This window comes from Lithobates pipiens, unplaced genomic scaffold, assembly GCF_037356315.1.
Source record: "Lithobates pipiens isolate NorthernLeopardFrog02 unplaced genomic scaffold, aLitPip1_a1.2 Scaffold_10, whole genome shotgun sequence".
NCBI classification, from domain to species: domain Eukaryota; kingdom Metazoa; phylum Chordata; class Amphibia; order Anura; family Ranidae; genus Lithobates; species Lithobates pipiens.
This window is the reverse complement of record NW_027507686.1, coordinates 63,553,004-63,578,654: the sequence shown is the minus strand read 5'-3', so window position 1 is coordinate 63,578,654 and position 25,651 is coordinate 63,553,004. Positions and strand designations below refer to the sequence as shown.

At 50.6% G+C, this 25,651-nt stretch overlaps 2 long non-coding RNA genes across 3 annotated transcripts in view; one reads left to right on the top strand and one right to left on the bottom strand.

Moving 5' to 3' along the window:
* LOC143931383 (uncharacterized) overlaps nt 1-25,651 on the bottom strand; it is a 270,261-nt gene that overhangs the window by 99,171 nt on the left and 145,439 nt on the right. The window lies entirely within an intron of this gene.
* LOC143931410 (uncharacterized) lies at nt 9,952-25,019 on the top strand. Its single transcript, XR_013262882.1, has 2 exons — nt 9,952-10,423; nt 24,755-25,019. It is a non-coding gene; the product is annotated as an uncharacterized LOC143931410 (long non-coding RNA).

Below are 25,651 nucleotides of genomic sequence, written 5' to 3'. Positions count from 1 at the left end.
CCCTACCCATTCACCTGTGAAATAAAGTACAAAAAAAAACACAACACAGGGAAAAAATATTTTATTGCACAGCTCCGGGGGTCTTCCGTCTTCGGGGGTCTTCTCGCCGGACTCCTCCGCTATCTGTGTGTAGCTCTTTTACTAGTGGAGGAGTCCGGCTTTCTTCCTCCCCGCCGCCGGCCTCTTCTCCTGACTTCGGGGGTCTTGTCCCCCTCTTCGGTTCTTCTGCCGGGCCACCGTGCCTTCTTGTAGCTCTTTTGCAGGCGGTGGCCCGGTCTTCTGTCGCCGCTGCCTTCCGTTCTTCTGTCGCCGCCTTCGGTTCTTCTGCCGGGCCACCGCGCCTTCTTGTAGCTCTTTTACAGGCGGTGGCCCGGTCTTCTGTCGCCGCTGTCGTCGCCGCCGTCGCCGCCGCCGCCGCCTTCCGTTCTTCTTCTTGTTCTTCTTCTTCTTCTTCTCCTGGAGATGTTGACTCGACGAGCTCTCCGGCCGGAATGCCAGGGACACGCTCCGCTGCCACTTATATAGTGACAATGGGGCGGTGTCACATGGTATATGTCACATGGGTTGGTCACATGGTGACCCCGCCCCCTTACGATGTCATAGTCCCCATGTGTCATCAACCCATGTGACCAACCCATGTGACACATACCATGTGACACCGCCCCATTGTCACTATATAAGTGACCGCACAGCGCGGCTCTGGCATTCCGGCCGGAGAGCTCGTCGAGTCAACATCTCCAGGAGAAGAAGAAGAAGAAGAACAAGAACAAGAACGGAAGGTGGCGGCGGCGGCGGCGACGACAGCGGCGACAGAAGACCGGGCCACCGCCTGTAAAAGAGCTACAAGAAGGCGCGGTGGCCCGGCAGAAGAACCGAAGGCGGCGACAGAAGAACGGAAGGCAGCGGCGACAGAAGACCGGGCCACCGCCTGCAAAAGAGCTACAAGAAGGCGCGGTGGCCCGGCAGAAGAACCGAAGAGGGGGACAAGACCCCCGAAGTCGGGAGAAGAGGCCGGCGGCGGGGAGGAAGAAAGCCGGACTCCTCCGCTAGTAAAAGAGCTACACACAGATAGCGGAGGAGTCCGGCGAGAAGACCCCCGAAGACGGAAGACCCCCGGAGCTGTGCAATAAAATATTTTTTCCCTGTGTTGTGTTATTTTTTGTACTTTATTTCACAGGTGAATGGGTAGGGGTACATTGTACCCCATACTCATTCACATAGGGTGGGGGGCCGGTATCCGGGGGCCCCCTTCTTAAAGGGGGCTCCCGGATTCCGATAAGCCCCCCGCCCGCAGACCCCGACAACCAACGGCCAGGGTTGTCGGGAAGAGGCCCTTGTCCTCATCAACATGGGGACAAGGTGCTTTGGGGTGGGGGGGCCGCGCGGCCCCCCCTTCCCCAAGGCACCCCCCCATGTTGAGGGCACGCGGCCTGGTACGGCTCAGGAGGGGGGGCGCGCTCGCTCGCCCCCCTTTCCTGGCCGGCCGGGTAGCGTGCTCGGACAAGGGTCTGGTGTGGACTTTGGGGGAACCCCCACGCCGATTTTTTTCGGCGTTGGGGTTCCCCTTTAAGCCCATTCCAGGCGGCGGAGCCCGCGACGTCTCCTTCGCGGGCCCCGCCTACCTGTACACGCGCTCGAAATGGGCGGATTTGCCTCCTCCTTACGTGGGCGAGTCCGTTCATTTCAAAAGTTGAGCGAACTGTTTGGCAAACAGTTCGCTGAAACAGTCCGCTCGTGTGTGGGCAAGTCCGCTCATGCAAATTTTGAGCGGACTGTTTGCCGAAACTGTTTGACGAACAAGGTTGGGCAAACAGTCCGCGCGTGTGTACGAGGCCTTACTCTGGGTGGGCACAGGAAGGGGCCCTCCTGTGAAATATTATATCAAGAATTGTAATTACATGTCCCTGTTAAACAGGGGCAGAAAAATTGGGCCTTAGGTACTGGTGCTGGTGCCACCACACTGCAACCTCTGCCATATACTCTAGTTGTATTGCAGGAATTAGCCCTGCTGCAAAGCATTGCATCAAAAATTGTACTTAAACGCCCCTGTTAAACAGGGGCAGAAAAATTGGGCCTTAGGCACTGGTGCCACCACACTGCAACCTCTGCCATATACTCTAGTTTTATTGCAGGAATTAGCCCTGCTGCAAAGCATTGCATCAAAAATTGTAATTAAACGCCCCTGTTAAACAGGGGCAGAAAAATTGGGCCTTAGGCACTGGTGCTGGTGCCACCACACTGCAACCTTTGCCATATACTCTAGTTTTATTGCAGGAATTAGCCCTGCTGCAAAGCATTGCATCAAAAATTGTAATTAAACGCCCCTGTTAAACAGGGGCAGAAAAATTGGGCCTTAGGCACTGGTGCTGGTGCCACCACACTGCAACCTCTCCCATATACTCTTGTTTGATTGCAGGAATTAGCTCTGCTGCAAAGCATTGCATCAAAAATTGTACTTAAACGCCCCTGTTAAACAGGGGCAGAAAAATTGGGCTGATGGCATCAACCAGAACCAGAAATGTTCTTCCAACATATCAGCGGAGGAGGAAGAGGATAGACAATCAACGTAACAGGACAGTCACTCAGCATCAGCATAGGCAGTCTTGAAGGGATGTGATATTTCAAAAAAAATTATTCTGTTACATCAGCTTCAGGTGCTTGGTAGCTGTGGGTGATCCAAGACTGATTAATCTTGATGAAGGTCAGTCGATCAACTGATTCAGTGGACAGGCGCACCCTGTGATCGGTAACAAAGCCACCAGCAGCACTGAAGGTGCGTTCCGAAAGAACGCTGGATGCAGGACAGGCCAGTAGCTCAATTGCATACTGTGCAAGCTCTGGCCAGTGATCCATCCTCAAGACCCAGTAAGCCAGAGGATTTTCGGTGGGAAAGGTGTCCAAGTCTGACCTTGCCCCTAGGTATTCCTGCACCATGTAAATCAGACGCTGGTGATGGGTGCTGGAACCGATCATACCTTGGGGCTGCGGACTAAAAAATTGTCTGAAAGCATCAGTCAGACGGCCACCTTCTCCACCGCTCCTTCTGACCGATGCCTCAGCAACACGTTGTCCAGGACCAGGAGTTTGTAACCTCCCAGTCTCTGGGAACGCGTTGCACAGACCTTTCTGCAAGGCCTCCCGGAGATGTCTCATCCTCTGCTCCCTCTGCGATGGCAAGATAAGGTCGGTAACCTTACCCTTGTACCGTGGATCAAGGAGAGTGGCCAGACAGTAATGGTTCCTCTCCTTGATCCGAAGAATACGAGGATCCTTCCGCAGGCTTTGCAGGATCAGGGAGGCCATGCAGCGTAGGTTAGCTGAGGCATTCGGTCCGGAGTCCTCTGGGTCACTAAGGACAACATGATCCGCAGCTACCTCCTCCCAGCCACGTACAAGTCCACGTGTTTCTTGGGACTGTAAATCATCCCTACAAGACTGCTGCTGCTGATGCTGAGTGCCAGCCTCCACCTCCATGCTGACACAATCATCCTCCTCCTCCTCTTCCTCCTCCTCATCCTCTTCCTGTGTGATGGGTGGCACAGCAGGAACACTGTCTGGATAAAGGGGGCCTTAAGAGGCAAGGAAGTCCTCCTCTTCCTGCCTCTGTTCTGCCTCAAGTGCCCTGTCCATTATTCCACGCAGCGTATGCTCCAAGAGGTGGACAAGAGGTACAGTGTCACTGATGCATGCACTGTCACTGCTCACCATCCTTGTGGCCTCCTCAAACGGTGACAGGACAGTGCATGCATCCCTGATCATGCCCCACTGGCGTGGTGAGAAAAAACCGAGCTCCCCTGACCCTGTCCTGGTGCCGTAGTCGCACAGGTACTCATTGATGGCCCTCTGCTGCGTGTGCAGCCGCTGCAGCATGGCCAACGTTGAGTTCCATCTGGTGGGCATGTCACATATAAGGCGGTTCTTGGGCAGGTTCAACTCCTTTTGGAGCTCAGCCAGCCGAGCACAGGCATTAAATGATCGGCGGAAATGCACATAGACTTTCCTGGCCTGCTTCAGGACATCCTGTAAGCCGGGGTACCTGCCCAAGAACCGCTGCACCACCAGGTTAAGGACGTGAGCTACACAGGGCACATGGGTCAGTTGTCCCTGTCGGAGGGCGGAGAGGAGTTTGGTGCCATTGTCGCAAACCACCATTCCTGGCTTAAGCTGGCGTGGCGTCAACCACCTCTCGGCCTGCCCCTGCAGAGCTGACAAAACATCCGCCCCAGTGTGGCTCCTGTCCCCCAAACAAACCAGCGCAAGCACGGCATGGCATCGTTTTGCCTGCGTACTTGCGTAGCCCCTGGAACGCCTACGGAGCACCGCTGGTTCTGAGGACAGAGAACTGGAAGAGGCCATGGAGGAAGAAGAAGAGGAGCGAGGTGTGTCACAACCAATAGTAGCATTTTGGAGGCGTGGTGGCGGAACAACCTCCAACACTACTGCACCTTGTCCTGCATCCTTCCCAGCTGCCAGAAGAGTGACCCAATGGGCCGTGAAAGACAGGTAACGTCCCTGTCCATGCCTGCTGGACCATGAGTCAGCGGTAATATGCACCTTACCGCTGACCGCCCTGTCCAGCGAGGCAAGGACATTGCCTTCCACATGCCGGTAGAGAGCCGGAATCGCCTTCCGTGAGAAAAAGTGGCGTTTGGGGACCTGCCACTGAGGAACCGCACATTGTACAAACTCACGGAAGGGGGCCGAGTCTACCAACTGAAAAGGCAGCAGTTGAAGTGCTAGCAATTTAGCCAAGCTAGCATTCAACCGCTGGGCATGTGGATGGCTGGGAGTGAACTTCTTTCGCCGGTCCAGCAGCTGGGGCAGGGACATTTGCCTGCTATAATCGGACGTGGGTGTACCGCTAGCAGAGTTCCCGGAAGCACTTGGCTGTGACACACCTAATTCTACACCTTCATTCCTCTCAGAGCAGGTTTCAGAGAGGACTGAAGGTCTAGTGGGGTTGGAGATGCCAGCTGATAAGGAGCAAGGAGAGGTCCGCTTTGTTCTTTGGTGTGGGTCTTTGAGGTACGCTTGCCAACGAGCTGCATGGCAGGTCAACATATGTCTGGTCAAGCATGTGGTGCCCAAGCGGCTGATGTTTTGGCCACGTGAGATACGCTTGAGACATATGTTGCAAATAGCAGCGGTGCGATCTGATGCACTCGTCTCAAAAAAGGCCCACACCAAAGAACTTTTAGAATAACGCGCAGAGGCAGCGCTCTGCACAGGCGGAGCTCTGCGGTGTGATTCAGTCGGTGTGCTGCCCCTAAGCTGGCCCCCGGAGGGCATCCTGCCTCGTTGGACATGTGCCTCCTCCTCCTCTCTCCTTCCAGGCACCCACGTGGAGTCAGTGCCCTAATCATCCCCTCCCTCTTCATCGCTGTAGCAAACCTGGCAGTATGCTGCAGCTTGTGGAACATGACTGCCAGATTGCTGTCCTTCTTGAGCATCCCCTCTCTCTGCGCTCACGCTACTGCCTTTCTCTAGCTGAGTGTCATCATCAGAGCCCACAAAACACTGGGCATCCTCCTGGAGCATGTACCCAACACTGTGCTCAAAGAGTTCAGGAGACTCCTCAGGAGGACGTGGTGGGTCTAGGGAAGGAGTCACTGATGATGACATTGAGAGGAGGGAAGACGATGCGTTGGCAGCTGCTTTGCTAGTACCCTGAGCCTGGGTGAGAGAGGATGAGGAGGATGAAGAGGGCTTGGTCATCCACTCTACCAAGTCATTGGCATGTTGCGGCTCAACATGTCCAGCTGCCGAAAAGAAGGACAAGCGTGTCCCATGGCCACGTGCTGATGACAATGCATCGCGTCCACGACCAGCACTGTTGTCTCTAGACACAGAGCCTGCTTGCCCTCTTTTATCGGCTCGCGCCTGTCTGCCTCTCCTTGCTGGCCTTCCAGACATGGTAATGGCCTGAAGGGAGTTGGGTAAAAAAGCAGTTGGGTAGTGTATATTGTGCTAGAGGCACACAACACCCACTAACTCCTGCAGATGCCTTTATTATAGAACACCAGAGATAAAGGGGTATATACAGATGTATACTGTGCTGTGCTGGAGGCACACACAACTTCCAATAACTCCTGCAGATGGCAAGTGGGCTCAAATAGAGAAGAGCTATGTAGGTGGATATAGCGGTATGTACTGGGTACAGAGCACGCAGACAGCACGCACTATCTCCTAACACTACTGACTGCAAGCTCTATTATAAAAGATAGATCGCTAGCTATATAGGTGAGGTGAATATAGTGGTGTATACTGCGGTCAGGGCACACAGACAATAACCTCTACACAACAGCAAGATCGAAAATCGTCCGAAAACGATCGGTGTGTACTGTGTTGAAGGTACACAGAACACCCACTAACTCCTGCAGATGCCTTTATTATAGAACACCAGAGATAAAGGGGTATATACAGATGTATACTGTGCTGTGCTGGAGGCACACACAACTTCCAATAACTCCTGCAGATGGCAAGTGGGCTCAAATAGAGAAGAGCTATGTAGGTGGATATAGCGGTATGTACTGGGTACAGCGCACGCAGACAACACGCACTATCTCCTAACACTACTGACTGCAAGCTCTATTATAAAAGATAGATATATCGCTAGCAATATAGGTGAGGTGAATATAGCGGTGTATACTGCGGTCAGGGCACGCAGACAATAACCACTACACAACAGCAAGATCGAAAATCGGCCGAAAACGATCGGTGTGTACTGTGTTGAAGGTACACAGAACACCCACTGCTTCAGACGCCAACATACTACACAAGGCCGCCACGCTGGCGGCCTTATATAGTGTGGGGCGTGCACTACACAGCCTGAGCTATGATTGGCCACAGGCATCCTGCCTGTGGCCAATCATGGCTCTCCTCGCTGCTGGCGCTGCGATTGGCCAAGCATGCGGGGTCACAGTGCATGCTTGGCCAATCATGAGCCAGCAATGCACTGCGCCATCGCAGTGCATTGTGGGGCGTGAGCGCCACACGAATTTGGCGCGAACGGACCAAAATGTTCGGACTTCACCGAACGGACGAACAGCCGATGTTCGAGTCGAATGTATGTTCGAATCGAACACGAAGCTCATCCCTATTTGTGTACATGTGTTTTTATGCATATATGCACGTGTTTGTATGTGTGTGTGTTTACATGTGTGTGTTTGTGTTACTTTTAATCCTGATCCCCCTTCCTGTACTGCTTTTTTACGGCTTTTTCATAATAGCAGCCAGGACTGTCACTCCTCTGAACAGCAATCCATGTTCAGATTGCCTTTCAGAGGCATTTGAGAGGCGGTAAAGAGGTAATATGTTGCCTTCTTACCACCGGTTTTAACCCCTTAAATGCAGCATCACCACAACGCAACCACATGCAATGCACACAGTTGCGAGGTGGTTGCAGTGTAGCCCCATTCACCTGGAGGTATATTTCCAGCCTTGCCCACATCATTTATACAGCTGCTGCCTTTGCAGCTAAAGGGGGAGCTGTTGGGGGTGGTAAAAACAGCTTTACTGCATTTACGTCTGTTTGGCTGTGTGTAGCACGTAGCACATCCCATGCATTTCAATAGGTTGCCCTATCTGCAGGGAAAGAAGCCCCTGATCCATTTTTTTTAATTGCACTGCACCAAGAACACCCCACGTTTGCCAATGTGTAGGGTACTATTAAGAATTAATGGCAACCTTAATCACTTCAGCCCCGGAAGGTTTCACCCCTATAATGACTAGGCCATAGAGCACTACATCAATTTAACTGACAATTGCGCGGTCATGTGACGCTGTATCCAAACAAAATTGATGTCCTTATTTTACCACAAACAGAGATTTCTTTTGGTGGTATCTGATCACCTCTGCTGATTTTCTTTTTTGGGCTATAAACAAAAAAATACCGACAATTTTGAAAAAAAAAATACTTTTTTTTACTTTCTGTTATAAGATACATCCAATAAAAATAAAAAATAAATCTAATTTCTTCATCGGTTGAGGCCAATATGTAGTCTGCTACATATGTTTGGTAAAAAAATCACAATAAGCATATATTGATTGGTTTGCGCAAAAGTTATCGCATCTACAAACTATGGGATAGATTTATGGCATTTATATTTTTTACTAGTAATGGTGGCGATCAGCAATTTTTTTCGGGACAGCGACATTGCGACGGAAAAATTTGACACTAAGTGACACTTTTGGGGGCCAGTGACACTAATATATTGATCAGTGCTAAAAAAATGCACTGTCACTGTATACATTACACTGGCAAGGAACAGGTTGATACCAGGGGCGGTCAAAGTGCTCCTAGGGAGTGAATTCTAACTGTGTGGGGGATGGACTGATTGGAGGAACACAAACACAAAATCTCTCTCTTGTTTACATAGGCAGACTGCTGTTCTGCCTCTCCAGTGAATGATCGGCAGGATTTGGCAGCCATTGTGGCCGCTGGACCAGTTGATTGTGTCTAATCACAGCGGGAGTGGGTCGCTGGCAGCGCGCCCCAATCCCCGAAGCGGAAGCAACATACAGGTACTTTGTTTCGTGCAGCTGGGGCCACCCTGCCATGGTAAATGTGCGGTGGGGGGTCCGGACGCAGTTAAAGCAGGGTTCCACCCTAAATTGGAACTTCCGCTGATCGGAACCCTCCACCCCTCCGGTGTCAGAGTTGCCACCTTTCAGGGGGGAGGGAGGTGCAGATACCTGTCTAAGACAGGTATTTGCACCCACTTCTGGGCATAGACTCCCACGGGAGTCTATGCCTCTTCCTGTCCCTCCGCGCTGTCTGCTGGGACACACACGGGTCCCAGAGACAGCGCGGACCATTCCTAGTATGCTGCGCAACTCACGCATGCGCAGTAGGGAACCGGGAAGTGAAGCCGCAATGCTTCACTTCCTGAATCCCTCACTTAGAGTGGCGGCGGCAGCAGCCGAGAGCCGAGCGATCGTTCGGCCTCGGCTGCCGACATCGCTGGATCCAGGGACAGGTGAGTGTCTATTTATTAAAAGTCAGCAGCTGCAGTATTTGTAGCTGCTGGCTTTTAATATTTTTTTTTACAGTGAAATCCCTCTTTAAGGAAAAAAAAACAGGTTTATTCATTCACAGAGTTCTGTGAATGTGAAAACTTCAAGTATCAAGTGCCTTTGAAGCTGTCATCTTGTAGTCCTCAATGAACTACCATGGCGTTGTTGAGCGCTCTGGTAGTCCATTGATTCTTCCTGTCATGTGAAAAAGCCTGCCTGTACGATGTATAGGGCAGACAGCTTACACTGACCGTCTGTAGGAGTCATGCATGGTGCAATGCTTTCCAGGCTTCTATAAAGAATAAAAAAATAAAATGGTAAATGCACTTTTGTTACCTACAAAAAAAGTGCACTTATTTTTTTAATAGTGAACTTATCCTTTAAATTTCACAATGTTGAATCTATATAGTAAAACATGCAGTACCTCCAGACAATGTATTGTATAGGTAAATAGTCACTGAAGGTACACCTGGGTAAATGGTTACTAGGGAGGAAAAGAATTATAGGTAGCAATTCCTCAACCAGGCCACCAAAACTGTCACCCCATTAGTAATCAATAAAGTGTGAGGGGTGTTCCTCTGAATCAGTAAACAGCATATAAAAAAGTAGGACAAATTCCAAAGAGATTCTTCAAAGAGAAACAAAATATTTTATTAAACAATTCCACATAAGCACTGGCGACAATGAAAAATATTACCTCCACCACAATCATTAAAATGAGATCACGTTGACCACGGTGTCCCATCAATATTGCCCCATCATATTCCTCTATTATAAATCCTTAGTAGATGGTGTGGCTGTGCTGTCCCCCGGGTTCTATAATCAGAGCTAAGATGTCCCAGCCGCCTCCCCCACTGCTCATCACTGTGCAGAAGCTTTGGTAACCATGGCAACAAAAGCCTGTCAGTTAGAGGAGCACCAGGAGATTTGAAAAAAAAAAAAAAAGGTTTCCATGACAACACTGCTGCACTATGATGTCACTGGCTGCTCTCATATAAGAAACAGCTCAGCAGGGTTCCTGCCAGTTGCTTTGTTGACTCTGAACGGTTAACACGAGCTTCTTTCTCTAGCGAGTTTTTTCTTGTAATCTGATCAGATTTTATCCGATTTCATTACAATTTAATTCTCACCCATTTAAAGCGTGTTTCATTATTCTTCATAATGAACAGATTTAACCTTAAAAAGGTTGTTTCTCAAAATAACACCAAAGAGAAACCCACCATTGGAAGACCACCTATGGAAGGAGATATCAGTTTCCATCCTGCAGATATCTCAAGCAAGAAGCCCAAAAGAATGCAGAGAAGGATACTACGGGCTCTTATGCGCGGCTGCTTCAGAGCCGTTATTGGATGCTTTCATGCCGGCGTTAAAGTCAATGGCCAACAGCAGAAAACAGAAGACCTGAATGGTAAGTCCTTTTTTTATTAAGGTTTTTAGTTACAATCAACACAAGACATACACACAACCCATGTACGTATTGTACAATCATAATAAACACACATTTATAAGCAATATTTAAGAAAAAGAAAAGAAAAAAAAAAAAGACCTCATAACATTGTATACTACTAATATCTTAATCTCCCAACCCCATCATTCAAGTTTTTACACCGCTATATTTAGAGGTTCATATATATCTGGTGTAATAAATGGTCAATACATCATCACGACTATATCTGTCCTCAAACCCCTTGTGCCACTCTACATAATTGATGGTTGTGAGCAGGGGCGGACTGACAACTCATGGGGCCCCTGGGCAATAGGGGATCATGGGGCCCCCTTTGTCTCCACCCACCCACACACAAGCCACACCCTCACAAAGCACCACGTATATATTGCACTGCTACATTACATGCATTGGTCACATAATTTATCTACTGTATGTTCAAAATAAATGTTTAAAGAGTTAAGAAAAATAAACTCACATTAACCATGTACATTTACTGCGGGGCTGCATCTCCTGTGAGCAGAATCACGTTGATTCTGCACTTGCGGGTCTGCGCGCTGTTTGATTGGACACACCGAGAGCTAATCAGCGCGTCTGGTGGGCCCCGCCCGATCGTTTCCAACAGAGGCAGAATAGTGGTCTGCCGATGTAAACAAATCCCCAGAGAGCCTCCCCCACTTACACCAGGATCCCCAGAGAGCCCCCTCCTTACATCGGGTCCCCAGAGAGCCCCCGACCCCCTTACGTCAGGCTCCCCAGAGAGCCCCCTCTTTACATAAGGGTCTCCAGAGAGCCCCCTCCTTACATCAGGGTCCCCAGAGAGCCCCCTCTTTACATAAGGGTCCCCAGAGAGCCCTCTCCTTACAACAGGGTCCCCAGAGAGCCCCCTCCTTACATCAGGGTCCACATTGAGCCCCCTCATTACATCAGGGTCCCCAGAGAGCCCCCAACCCCCCCTTACATAAGGGTCCCCAGAGAGCCCCCTCTTTACATCAGGGTCCCCAGACAGCCCCCGACCCCCCTTACATAAGGGTCCCCAGAGAGCCCCCTCTTTATATCCTGGTTCCCAGAGAGCCCCCTCTTTACATCCTGGTCCCCAGAGAGCCCCCTCCTTATGTCAGGGTCCCCAGAGAGCCCCCGACCCCCCCTTACATCAGTGTCCCCAGAGAACCCCCGACCCCCCTTATGTCAGGGTCCCCAGAGAGCCCCTTCCTTACATAAGGGTCCCTAGAGAGCCCCCTCTTTACATCCTGGTCTCCAGAGAGCCCCCTCCTTACATCAGGGTCCTCAGAGAGCCCCCGACCCCCCTTATGTCAGTGTCCCCAGAGAGCCCCCGACCCCCCTTACGTCAGGGTCCCCAGAGAGCCCCCTCCTTACATAAGGGTCTCCAGAGAGCCCCCTCTTTACATCAGGGTCCCCAGAGAGCCCCCGACCCCCCCCCCTTTACATCAGGGTCCCCAGAGAGCCCCCTCCTTACATAAGGGTCCCCAGAGTCCCCTCTTTACCTCCTGGTCCCCAGAGAGCCCCCTTACATCAGGGTCCTCAGAGAGCCCCCCTTACATCAGGGTCCCCAGAGAGACCCCCATAGATCTGGGTTCCCAGAGAGACCCCCCCCATTGATCCGATCCGGGTCCCCAGAGAGCCCCCCATACATCAGAGTCCCCAAATATCCCCCCATACATCAGGGTCCCAAGAAAGCCCCCATACATCAGGGTCCCCAGAAAGCCCACCACCCCCCATACATCAAGGTCCACAGAGATCCCCCTCCCCCATACATCAGGGTCCTATGTAGATATATTTATTTTTCTCTAAGCACCATATCATTTGTTTGCATTTTCCATTCGCCTAATGTCGGAGGATGTGGAGACATCCCTTAATTAGGCTATAAAGAGAGTCCTTACTATCGGTATATGAGTGTTTTCCAGGGTCCTAGATTCATCTATCATACTTAAGGGGCATACCCCAGGTTCTTCCATCAATTCTGACTTAAAGTGGAGGTCCCGCAATTTTTTTTTTAAAGTCAGCAGCTACAAATACTGCATCTGCTGCCTTTTAAAATATAGACACTTACCTGTCCAGGGCGCCCGTGATGTCGGAACCCGTGATGTCGGCACCCGAAGCCGATCTGTCGCTTGGCTCTCGGGTGCTGCCACCGCCATCATCGGTAAAGGAATCAGGAAATGAAGCCTTGTACATCCCAGTTCCCTACTGCTCAAGCGTGAGTTGCGCTGCGCAATCCGGATGGTCCCTGCTGTCTCTGGGATCCGTGCATTTCACAGTAGACGGGGGGGGAGGGTGAAGAGGCGTAGACTCCAACGAGAGTCTATGCCCAGAAATGGGTGCAAATACCTGTATTATACAGTTCCATTTTTATGTAAAGACAGTTAGCAGTAGAAATAACCCCTTCCCAATACTGATGTAGTTTAGGACATCTCCATAACATGTCTTAAATTAGCCAGCCCCATATTACATCTAGGACAAAGAGGGGTATCTTTACGCTGCCATGTGATAGGTCCTGTGTGAAATGAATAGTTGGGTTCATTTCTGTGTGGAGGATAAAGAGACCATGGGCAGTGCGGACAATGCCACCTCCCAATGATCATCCCTTATGGGACTTAGATCCCTTTCCCACTGTCTCTTTGAAGGTTCAATTTTGATTGCAACTCTGTAGTCATATATGTCAATCTTTTAATTTAATTTCCAACAATCCACATGTACACACTACTGGGAAGTCCATACACATGCAGATGGATGGTTATAGATCTCTTATTAGCACCATCTCCCTGTGAATTTGTATTTTCTGAAAACCAGAAGATTACTTAACGGTGCCCCAAAGAAAACATGAAATAGTCCCCTCTGTTCCCTGCTGAATTGACAAAAAATAATGGATTGTCTGAACAGCCTTAGGGCTCATTTAAGCATGTTGTGCCCTCTGAACAGCAATCCACATCCAGGTCGCTCTTCAGAGTCCATTTGACAGGTGGTAAGAAGGTGTTATATTGCCTCCTCACCACTTGTTTAAACACGACAACGTTATATAAACATTTTAGATCCCTGTATGTGTGCTGTACAGGTTTTAAAATCCTTATACTGTTAGGAAAATGTTGTCACACCCCAATTTCTTCACAGAGCACACAATCTCCTTTTTCTTTACTGGCTGAATGTGAGCTGTCAGGCAGGCCCAGGCCCTGGCCCTTATAGGTGGAGGGGGCCCAGTCATGCAAGCTGTACGGGGCCCCATTTCTAACAGCGGCCCTGAGTGTGGGGGCGAATGGCACTGAATGCAGACAGTGCATATCATATTAGGAGAAGTAGCTGCGTGTGTTCTAATCATTTTCAATAGACTGCCTGCATGCAGCACCTGGAAGTTACAGATGTTGCAAAAACGGCCCGTTCATGCTATATGGGCCTCATCACCCTTGTAAACAAGTCCATCCAGACAGACAAAACTAATACAAATAAAACAGCGATAATTAATTATCCATGAGCATTTTAATATGCACTATGCAGGGCCGGACTGGCCTACCGGGATACCGGGAAATTTCCCGGTGGGCCGGCTGCCTGGTTGTTCGTGGGGCCGCTGTGAGGGCAGCGGCGCCTGAAAAAATATGGCCGTGGGGCCGGGCCGACATGAAACTGAGCAGGCACCAGCGCTGTTCCGAAGCTGGCCGTACACGCTCGTCAATTTTCGTAAAGGAGGGCTCATGCGCAGTTACACGATGGGAGGCGCCATTTTTAAAAGTAAAGCAGAGCTCAGTGAGGTCTCGTCTGATGGCGTGTGCCTCTTCTTACGTCCCACCCGCAGCTTATGACCTCCTGAACGCCCCCCCTCCCCCTGCAGCCTCCGACCTTCTGTCCGCCCCCCTCCCCCATGCAGCATCTGACCTCCTGTCCGCCCCCCTCCCTCATGCAGCATCTGACCTCCTGTCCGACCCCCATCCCCCATGCAGCATCTGACCTCCTGTCTGCCCCCACTCCCCCTGCAGCCTCTGACCTCCTGTCTGCCCCCATGCAGCCTCTGACCTCCTGTCCGACCCCCCAGCAGCCTCTGACCTCCTGTCTGCCCCCCATGCAGCATCTGACCTCCTGTCCACCCCCCTGCATTATCTGACCTCCTGTCTGTCCCCACTCCCCCCTGCAGCCTCTGATCTCCTGTCTGCCCCTCCGCAGCATCTGACCTCCTGTCCGCCCCTCCTGCAGCCTCTGACCTCCTGTCCGGCCCCATGAAGCCACTGACCTCCTGTCCAGCCCCCGCAGCCTCTGGACTCCTGTCCACCCCCCCCGCAGCCTCTGGCCTCCTGTCCGCCCCCCCCGCAGCCTCTGGCCTCCTGTTCGCCCCCCCCCGCAGCCTCTGGCCTCCTGTTCGCCCCCCCCCCGCAGCCTCTGGCCTCCTGTCCGCCCCCCCGCAGCCTCTGGCCTCCTGTCCGCCCCCTCCCCGCAGCCTCTGACCTCCTGTCCGCCCCCCGCAGCCTCTGACCTCCTGTCAGCCCCCTTTAGCCTCTGACTTCCTGTCCGCCCCCCTCCCCCTGCAGCCTCTGACCTCCTGTTCGCCCCCCTGCAGCATCTGACCTCCTGTCCGCCCCACCCGCAGCCCTGACTTCTCCTGTCGTGCCCTGCGCAGCCTCTGACTTCCCCTGTCGTCCCTTCCGCAGCCTCTGACTTCCCCTGTCGTCCCCTCCGAAGCCTCTGACTTCCCCTGTTCTCCCCTCTGCAGCCTCTGACTTCCCCTGTCGTCCCCTCCGCAGCCTCTGACTTCCCCTGTCGTCCCCTCCGCAGCCTCTGACTTCCCCTTTCGTTCCCTCCGCAACCTCTGACTTCCCCTGTCGTCCCCTCCGCAGCCTCTGACTTCCCGTCGTCCCCTCCGCAGCCTCTGACTTGCCCTGTCCTCCCTTCTGCAGCCTCTGACCTCCTGTCCTCCCCCCTGCAGCCTCTGACCTCCTGTCTCCCCCCCTGCAGCTTCTGACCTCCTGTCCCCCCCGCACCTTCTGACCTCCTGTCTCCCCCTCTGCAACCTCTGATCTCCTGTCTGCCCCCATCCCCCCTGCAGCCTCTGACCTCCCATGTCCCCCCTCCTCCGCAGCCTCTGACCTCCCCTGTCCCCCTCTGCAGCCTCTGACCTCCCCTGTCCCCCCTCTGCAGCTTCTGACCTCCCCTGTTTCCCCCAACCACAGCCTCTGACCTCCCCTGTTCCCCCCCAATCACAGCCTCTGACCTCCCCTGTTCCCCCCTCTGCAGCCTCTGACCTCCCCTGTCCCCCCCCTCTGCAGCCTCTGACCTCCCCTGTTCCCCCCCTCCGCAGCATCTGACCTCCCCTGATTCCCCCTTCACAGCCTCTGACCTCCCCTGTCGTCCCCTCCGCAGCCTCTGACCTCCACTGTCGTCCCCTCCGCAGCCTCTGACCTCACCTTTCGTCCCCTCCGCAGCCTCTGACCTCCCCTGTCGTCCCCTCCGCAGCCTCTGACCTCCCCTGTTGTCCCCTCCGCAGCCTCTGACCGCCCCTGTCGTCCCCTCGGCAGCCTCTGACCTCCCCTGTCGTCCCCTCCGCAGCCTCTGACCTTCCCTGTCGTCCCCTCCGCAGCCTCTGACCTTCCCTGTCGTCCCCTCCGCAGCCTCTGACCTTCCCTGTCGTCCCCTCCGCAGCCTCTGACCTCCCCTGTCTTCCCCTCCGCAGCCTCTGACCTCCCGTCATCCCCTCCGCAGCCTCAGACCTCCCATGTCGTCCCCTCCGCAGCCATTGACCTCCCCATACCATCTGCAGCCTCTGACCTCCCCTGGAGAGGAGTCAAGAGTGGAAATGCCGCCAGGGGGGTCATGGGAGAAGTCAGACATGTATGGACTGTGGAGAGGAAATGATGGGATAAAACCAGAGCCACGAGCTGAACCGACTGACTGAGCCCTGCACGGTGCACCTGAGAAGAGGTCAGTGAAAGCACCGCCAGGCCAGCCTGGGGGGGGGGGGCAATACAATATTGTAAGGGGGCACTGATATAAAGGTTTCCCCCTTATATCAGTAAACCCTCTTATCTTAGTGTTTTCTTTCTTTCTGGTCATCAGAGTCCTCCCCACATTCCCAGAGTTCCCCTTTACATCATAGTCTGCAGGATTCCACCTTACAGTGCAAGGGGCGACTCTGATGTAAAGGGCAATGCTGCAGACCCTGATGTAAGTGAGAACTCTAAAGGGGAATGCAGTGGACTCTGATATAAGTGGGGTCTCTGGTCACCAGTGCCCCCTTTTTATATCAGAGTTCCCGCTTAGATCGTGATCTGCAATGTTCCCCTTTATGTCAGAGTTCCCTTGCACTGTAAAGGGGGAATCCTCCTGATGTAAGGGGGAACTCTGTGCTGGGTTATATTAATCTGACCTTCATGTAAATGGAGAAATTTGGTTTTTGACTTTTGTTTAACTTAAACACATTGCTAATAGCATTAGCTACATGTTTATAGGGTAAATATTGATATTTGTACTGAAAACTGCCATTTTTGGCACCTTTTTTTTGCAGTGTCAGTAAAAAATGTGCCAGTAAGGCCCCTTTCACACTGAGGCACTTTGCCAGCGCTAGAGTGCTAAAAATAGCGCCTGCAAAGCTTCCTCAAACAGCCGCTGCTGTCTCTCCAGTGTGAAAACCCGAGTGCTTTCACACTGGAGTGGTGCGCTTGCAGGACGCTGAAAAATGTCCTGCAAGCCGCATCTTCAGAGCGCTGTAGGAGCGGTGTATTTACCGTTCCTAAAGCGCCCCTTCCCATTGAAAACAATGGGGCAGCGCTCCAAACCCACCTGCAAAGCGCCGTTGCAGCAGTGCTTTGCGGGCGGTTTTAACCCTTTTTCAGGCGCTAGCGGGGTTTAAAACTGCCCCGCTAGTGGCCAAAAAGCACTGCTAAAACGATGGTAAAGCGCCGCTAAATATAGCGCCGCTTTACTGCCAGTGCGCCCAGCACCTCAGTGTGAAAGTAGCCTAAATGCCATGATTTTTTGCAAGTAAACAATTGGTGCTGTTTGTAAATTCCACGTCTCTCTTATCTATATATAATACACTCTTCAAATGTGCTTTAAAATGTATGGTTTTCCCTTTTGTGAACAAGAAAATAATGACGTTATGCTGTTGGGCTGGTATAATAATGCTCTGGGGCTGGTATGAAATTATTTCCAGGGCTGGTTTTTATTCTCAGTCCGGCCCTGGCATTATGCCTTTAACCTAAGTGCTGTAATTAAAAGTGTCTGTGTTCCTAAAGCCGGCCATAGACAGTTCGTATCTCGGCCAGTTCAGCAGGGACCAGCCGAGATTCTATCCATGTATGCGCAGGCTGATTACGGGCTGGGTACAACCAGCCTGTCTGGTTTTTCATGTGATTATTGCCAGCCAGTGGGCTGGGATGAGTGGCAGGCAACCAGCATTTTTATACAAAGGCCAACAATAGTCATCCTGGTGTCCCTGTCATATCACGTTTATTCATTGTCTCTGGTACAAGAGTTTTGAACTTTTCTCTCTATAACTTGATGTTGTACAAAGAAAAATATATGAAATGTAGATGAAGGTGCTAAATCTAATTCCTCTTTTTTTTTATTGAAGATGTATGCACTATTTACTGCAGACAAGGCTCACATGGCAGGCCTGTTGACCAACACATTGAGACGCCGCCATCAAGTGACATTGAAATTAAGACTCCACCAGAATGCGGCCTGGACATGGCCACTCCACCAGAGTGCGGCCTGGACATGGCCACTCCACCAGAGTGCGACCTGGACATGGCCACTCCACCAGAGTGCGACCTGGACATGGCCACTCCACCAGAGTGCGACCTGGACATGGCCACTCCACCAGAGTGCGACCTGGACATGGCCACTCCCCCAGAGTGCGACCTGGACATGGCCACTCCCCCAGAGTGCGACCTGGACATGGCCACTCCACCAGAGTGCGACCTGGACATGGCCACTCCACCAGAGTGCGACCTGGACATGGCCACTCCCCCAGAGTGCGACCTGGACATGGCCACTCCACCAGAGTGCGACCTGGACATGGCCACTCCACCAGAGTGCGACCTGGACATGGCCACTCCCCCAGAGTGCGACCTGGACATGGCCACTCCCCCAGAGTGCGACCTGGACATGGCCACTCCCCCAGAGTGCGACCTGGACATGGCCACTCCCCCAGAGTGCGACCTGGACATGGCCACTCCACCAGAGTGCGACCTGGACATGGCCACTCCACCAGAGTGCGACCTGGACATGGCCACTCCACCAGAGTGCGACCTTGACATGGCCACTCCACCAGAGTGGGACCTTGACATGGCCACTCCACCAGAGTGCGACCTTGACATGGCCACTCCACCAGAGTGCGACCTTGACATGGCCACTCCACCAGAGTGTGACCTAGACATGGCCACTCCACCAGAGTGTGACTTCCACAAGGATACTCCACCAGAGTGTGACTTCCACAGGGAGACTCCACCAGAGTGTGACTTCCACAGGGAGACTCCACCAGAGTGTGACTTCCACAGGGAGACTCCACCAGAGTGTGACTTCCACAGGGAGACTCCACCAGAGTGTGACTTCCACAGGGAGACTCCACCAGAGTGTGAATTCCACAGGGAGACTCCACCAGAGTGTGAATTCCACAGGGAGACTCCACCAGAGAATCCACTAGAATGTGACGTTCACATTCAGAACCCACCAGAATGTGACGTTCACGTTAAGACTACACCGGAAAGCGGCATTCACATTGTTAATCCACCAGAATGTGGCATTCACGTTGTGACTTCACCAGAATGTGACGCTCAAGATGAGACTCCACAAAAATGCCAGCGGAACCTTGGGAACATCTCCTCCGGTGAAGATGGGGGCAAAGTTCCAGCAAAGAATAGGAAGATATTGGTGGTAGGGGACTCAATCATTAGAAGGACAAAGAGGGAAATCTGTCTCAAAGACAGTTATTACCGAACAGTATGTTGTTTACCAGGTGCTCGTGTTCGAGACATTATCCATCAGATGGACAGATTGTTGGATGGGGCTGGGGAGAGCCCAGCTGTCATGATACATATTGGTACTAACGAAAAAGTTGGAGGAAATTGGGGCACCCTAAAAAATGATTTCAGGAACTTAGGGGCTATATTGAAGAAAAGGACCTCCAAGGCAATATTTTCAGAAATACTGCCTGTACCTCGAGCCAAACCATGGAGGCAGCAGGAGCTTAGGGATCTTAACAACTGGCTGAGGTACTATTGCAGGGAGGAGGGGTTTGGCTTCATGGAGAACTGGGCTGACTTTTCAGCCGGTTACCATCTTTATTGCAGTGATGGATTGCACTTAAATGGAAGAGGTGCAGCTTTTTTGGGAAGGAAGATGGCCAAAATGTTGGAAGAAATTTTGGTTGACGCTCCACCAGAATGTAAAGTTCACATTGAGAACCCACCAGAATGTGACTCTCACACTGAGACTCACCCAGAATGTGACGTTCACGTTGAGACTACACCTGAAAGCGGCGTTCACATTGTTTCTCCACCAGAATGTGGCATTCACGTTGTGACTTTACCAGAAAGTGACGCTCAAGATGAGACTCCACAAAAATGCCAGAGGAACCTTGGGAACATCTCCTCCAGTGAAGATGGGGGCAAAGTTCCAGCAAAGAATAGGAAGGTATTGGTGGTAGGGGACTCAATCATTAGAAAGACAAAGAGGGAAATCTGCCACAAAGACAGTTATTACCGAACAGTATGTTGTTTACCAGGTGCTCGTGTTCGAGACATTATCCATCAGATGGACAGATTGTTGGATGGGGCTGAGGAGAGCCCAGCTGTCATGATACATATTGGTACTAACGAAAAAGTTAGAGGAAATTGGGACACCCTAACAAATGATTTCAGGAACTTAGGGGCTATATTGAAGAAAAGGACCTCCAAGGCAATATTTTCAGAAATACTGCCCGTACCTCGAGCCAAACCATGGAGGCAGCAGGAGCTTAGGGATCTTAACAACTGGCTGAGGAACTATTGCAGGGAGGAGGGGTTTGGCTTCATGGAGAACTGGGCTGACTTTTCAGCCGGTTACCATTTTTATTGCAGTGATGGATTGCACTTAAATGGAAGAGGTGCAGATTTTTTGGGAAGGAAGATGGCCAAAATGCTGGAAGAAATTTTAAACTAGGAGATGATGAGGAAAAGGGATCAGAGAATGATTTTCTAGTGAACATGAGGGAGAAGATCTTCAAGTCGAGCCATCATCACCAGAGTCCAGATGTCATTACTCTCTAAAAAGATTCTCATCAGCACCTATCTTCAAAAGAGCAATACCTTCAGCTATCTTCACCCAACAAGAGTGCCATATTATCAGGGCCAGGACAAGGGGTGGGCAGGAGGGGCGGCTGCCCTGGGCACTGTGGTATCATGGGCGGTGGGGAGCACCACAAGGAAATAGGGGGAGGGGATTTGTGTTGGAAAGGGGGATTTGGGGGGCAACAGGAAGTATTGTTCTAGGAGGGGAAATTTGGGGGGTATGCTAAAATTTAGGGGGAGAAGGAATGGGGGAAGAAGATTTGTGCTAGGAAGGATGATTTGCAGTGGAGTTATTGGGAGGAGTAATCTTAGGGGTAGATAATTTGTGCTAGGAGGAGTGATTTTTTTTGGGGGGGGGGGCACTTGAATTGGGGGGATTTGGGGGGTGGGGGGGGGTAAGATTTGTGCTGGGATGAGGGGGAATTTATGCTTAGGGGGGGTGAAAAAGATTAGTGCTCAGTTTTTTTTGTGGGGGGGTTTTGATGACGCATAATGCCCATACACCTTGGGGGCGGCGGGTGTAGTTGGGCATGTTTGCCCTGGGCTCTGGATGACCTTGTCCCGTCACTGCATATTATCTTTTCTACATAGTCCAAGTTTTGTGTGTGGGAACAGAATGTTACAAGACTCAATGAAAAGTCTGAGGAATCCTGCCAGGGACCAGGTATATATGTACCAACACAGGCTCCTACACTGATGGCGGCTGCCACTCCAGTAACTGGAGGGCCTTCCCATCAGCCCTCTATTTCCCTTTCTGCAGCTTCTGGATCACCAACTATCAAGTATAAGTAGTATCAGCATGTTTTTGAGGTGTGTGTTGGACCGGCTATGAGGGGAGGCTGGAGGCCGGTATGTTTTTTTTTTTTTTTTTTTTTTTTTTTTTAGCATTTTATGTTTTTAATATATTAACAGACATTACTGTATAAATGACTTTGCCAGTGGTGGACGTTAGGCAACTAAAAGGAAATAAAACATACAAACATGTTCATACAACTTCCTTGGCATCATTATTACTAACTTGCTCACTGCAGGGAATATCACAACAAATGTGTTGGCCTCCCTTATTGCGGAGGCCGGTATGTTTTTGAGCCGTGTGTTACACCGGCTATGAGGGGAGGTTGGAAATCTTTTTGTCTTCAGAGGTCGGAGGAGTCTTTCCAGCTTTATTTAGGCTTTTTCTGCTGGAGAAATGAAAACTCTTCTCACCAATAAGGTCCTTTATGGAGAAGTTCAAGGCCTCACTCACACGGGGTGTATGAATCTGTACCCTGTGTGGGGCTGTATTTACCCCAAAAAGGACATCCATGCGGGTGCAGTTGTGCGGACGCACCCTGGGTGCATTTCGGGGCCTTGCACCAGCACCCACACAGATGCCACATTGGGTACAGCTGCTGCACCCCAGTTGACAGCAATGGGACTGCCTACACGGGATGCTGGGAACACCTGTGCATCCCCATTCTGATAAACACGGCCCTACCATGGGGTATGGCTTCATACCCTCCATGTGAATAAGACGGAAGTATGAACGGAATCATTAGCTCCTTTGTGTTGCTAATTTGGGGACCACTGAACTCCCCCCCTCCCAGCTCCTCCAGTTACCATGGGCCTCTTGGCTGCTTCTCTGATTAATGCTCTCCTTGCCTGGCCTGTCAGTTTAGGTGGACGGCCATGTCTTGGTAGATCTGCAGTTATGCCATACTGTTTACATTTCCGGATGATGAATTAAACAGTGCTCCGCAAGATGTTCAAAGCTTGGCATTTTTATTTTTTTTTTATAACCCAACCCCGTTTTAAATGTCTCCACAACTTTATCCCTGACCTTTCTGGTGTGTTCCTTGGCCTTCATGATGCCGTCTGTTCACAAAGGTTCTCTAACAAGCCTCTGAGGGCTTTGCAGAACAGCTGTATTTATACTGAGATTACAGCAGCTACCTAAACCAAACAACCAGTTTCCCCAGGAAGTAGTAGAGAAGTTAATATTGCAGTCCAGCAACAGGTTTTATTTGCCCACCACCTTTACTACATAAGGTTCTGATGAAACTGCACTGAGGCTCTGCAACATTACACTTTAAAGTGAACTCTGCTTTGCCCATGCAGGTTACGTGAACAACCGTTTTCTTCCCTCACTTGCCACCCGCCGGCCATCATATGACAGCCAGGCGGTGCGGCTCTTGTTCTGGGAGTGCTTCATATGATGGCCTCCCATTTAAACAGGGAATGCGCACGATCATGCGCACGCATCCCTGTTCCTTCGGTGGCGGCGTGTCACTGAGACACCGCTCGCCACTGAGGGGTGTACAGCCATTTGACATGGCCGTTTACCACGTGATCAGCCGTGATGAAGTCACAGCCGATCACAAGTGGTACCGCCCCACTTTGCACAGCTCATGCACGCGATCGGAAACACGCTGCCCATGCACGTCGGTGGCGGCATGTTCCCAGGATCACTGCTCTTTACCGACGGTGGTAAACAGCCATTGGCTGGCGGCGGCATGTGATTGGCTGTGATCCTTTCACAGCCAATCACTAAATGTAAACAAACCGCGGTAACGAGATGTTACCGGGTTCTCCTCCTCACACACCAATCGTGTGTGAGGAGATTGCGGTAACATCTCGTTACTGCCTACAGTGTACACCAACACACACTAATTGCCCCCCACACCTGTCACAGTCCACCAGAGTACCCGAGTACCTGTCCCCAGGCCATCAGAGTACCTGAGTACCTGTGGTGGTGAAGCACTCGGTCGGTGTTCCTATTAAACACTTTGGGTGGAGATAGAAGCATTATCAAGAAAATCTTAAACACTGAAGAGACTGTTTACATTTATGCACTATATTTATGCACAAAGCACTTTTTCTTACAGGAGATAATAAAGCACTTGTAATATTAATGGTATATTGGAGCATATTGTGGTTTATACTGTTTGTGGTATATAGAAAGCAACAAACAGTTTTTTTCACACATTTTTTACACTGTTGAAACTATTTATTGTGGATGATTTTTTTCACAGCATCCCTATATAATTTTGGGGGCTTGAGCACTTTAGTTGTTTGTGGTCTGTGTAAGATTTCTTTATTTATTTGTTGACGCCAGTGCAGGAGTTGGGGGTCTGGTCAACAGACACAAACTGCAGTGGTACCATCACATATGTATATTTTTCCTTTTTTTTCTGGTTTTATAATTTGTAAAAGTGGTGGTTTAGTTGGTAGTGATATTAATGTATTTGAAACACATGGTCTAGACTACTTGGAAGTAAGGCATTATTATAGGAAATAAAGTTAGCGCAACCCTGATCATACGCACATATTCATTAGATTGACTCACATAGTGATATCTCTATATTAGGTTGCAGCAAACAGATATATTTTACATTTTCTTGTCCCTAGTGCGCCGGTATTTTTACTATTTTTTGTTAAAACACATGCATGTTCACCTTAAAGCAGAGTTCCACCCAAAAGTGGAAGTTCCGCTTTATGCACTCCTCGCCCCTTACATGCCACAAATGGCATGCAATTTTTTTTAGGGGGGGTTGGGTACCTATAAACACACCTTCTTGACAGGTACTTCCTGTCCCACTTCCTCCTTCCGTGTGCCTAGGCGATGCCCCCTCTCCCCCTAGGTGGCCCCTCCCTCGCTGCAATCTTCTGAGACACGTCACAGGTCCCACAAGATTTCCTGGCCACTAGGAGAGCTCAGAGCAACTCGCGCATTCGCAGAGTATGCCTGGCTGTGAAACCGCAAGCTGTCACAGCCGGGTGCCCACAGTTGCAATGACAGCACCGCGGAGAGGAGGGGGAGAGGAGTGAGGCTTGCGGCGGCCGCATTGCTGGAACGTGGGACAGGTGAGTGTTTTGTTAAAAGTCAGCAGCTACACTTCTTGTAGCTGCTGACTTTTAATAAACTGAAAAATGAGTGGAACGGTTTTGTTCTTTTATGTACTTGCAATGCTTTTATAGGGATAACATTTAGAGAACTGTGTTTGTATTGCAGAGATATATTTTATATGTTTCTGTTTGTTTTTCTCAGACATACACTTGAAGTATCTTCTGACCTTTGGTATAAAATATCCATTCAGCTGAACATCTTTAATGGGTGCATGAGCAACTCCTATTGACACAACTGAGGCAAAGCCCTGGATTTCCTGTAGAACAGCCTGTGTGTACGGCATCTTTACTTTGTCATCATAGTCAAGGTTGTCTCTGTCTCCTCTATTTCTTCTCTATATTTCTCTGAAAGAGCATCTACAGTTTTATACTCATACTGAAAATATAATAAAATAAAACTGAAGGCAGCTTAGGTTTGTATTATTCAAAAAAATATATTGAATTGCAGGTGACAGAAAGTGAAAGCACCTGATTGGTGGGTTGTAACTGACAATACAGATACTTCTAGAACAAAGCTACTAGATAATAAGAGATATAAAGAAGGAAACCATTATCAGAAGACTTTACCCCGAATGTCCGGATAGGTTATCATGTAAAGCAGACTCCATTCCAGAGTGGCAGAGGTAGTTTCCGTCCCAGAAAGAAAGATCTCCCACACATGAATAGGTTCTCAGCATCAAAGGTTGAATTGTGACCATCGGGGAAGTCTGCAAAATCTCCACTTACCATTCCTCGCTGTGGGGTTATCTGAGATAAACCTAATCACCCTTCACGGTGGGCTCCAAAACCTTCAGGAACAGGGGAACCTAGAGGTTACCCACAATCCTGGACCTGCAACAGCACCCTGCCAGTAAAACTTTGTGGCCCTACTACCAAAAAGTACTGGATCCCAGGGTCCAGCTCTCTAAAAAGACAAACATTCGCAAGCAAAACCTTGTTTCTTCAAACACGAGGCCCAGGTACCATTCCTTTGGCCCATGAAAGGACACTCTAAACGGATCCGGTCAGCATGGCTAGTCCCAGCAAGGAAGCTTCCAGT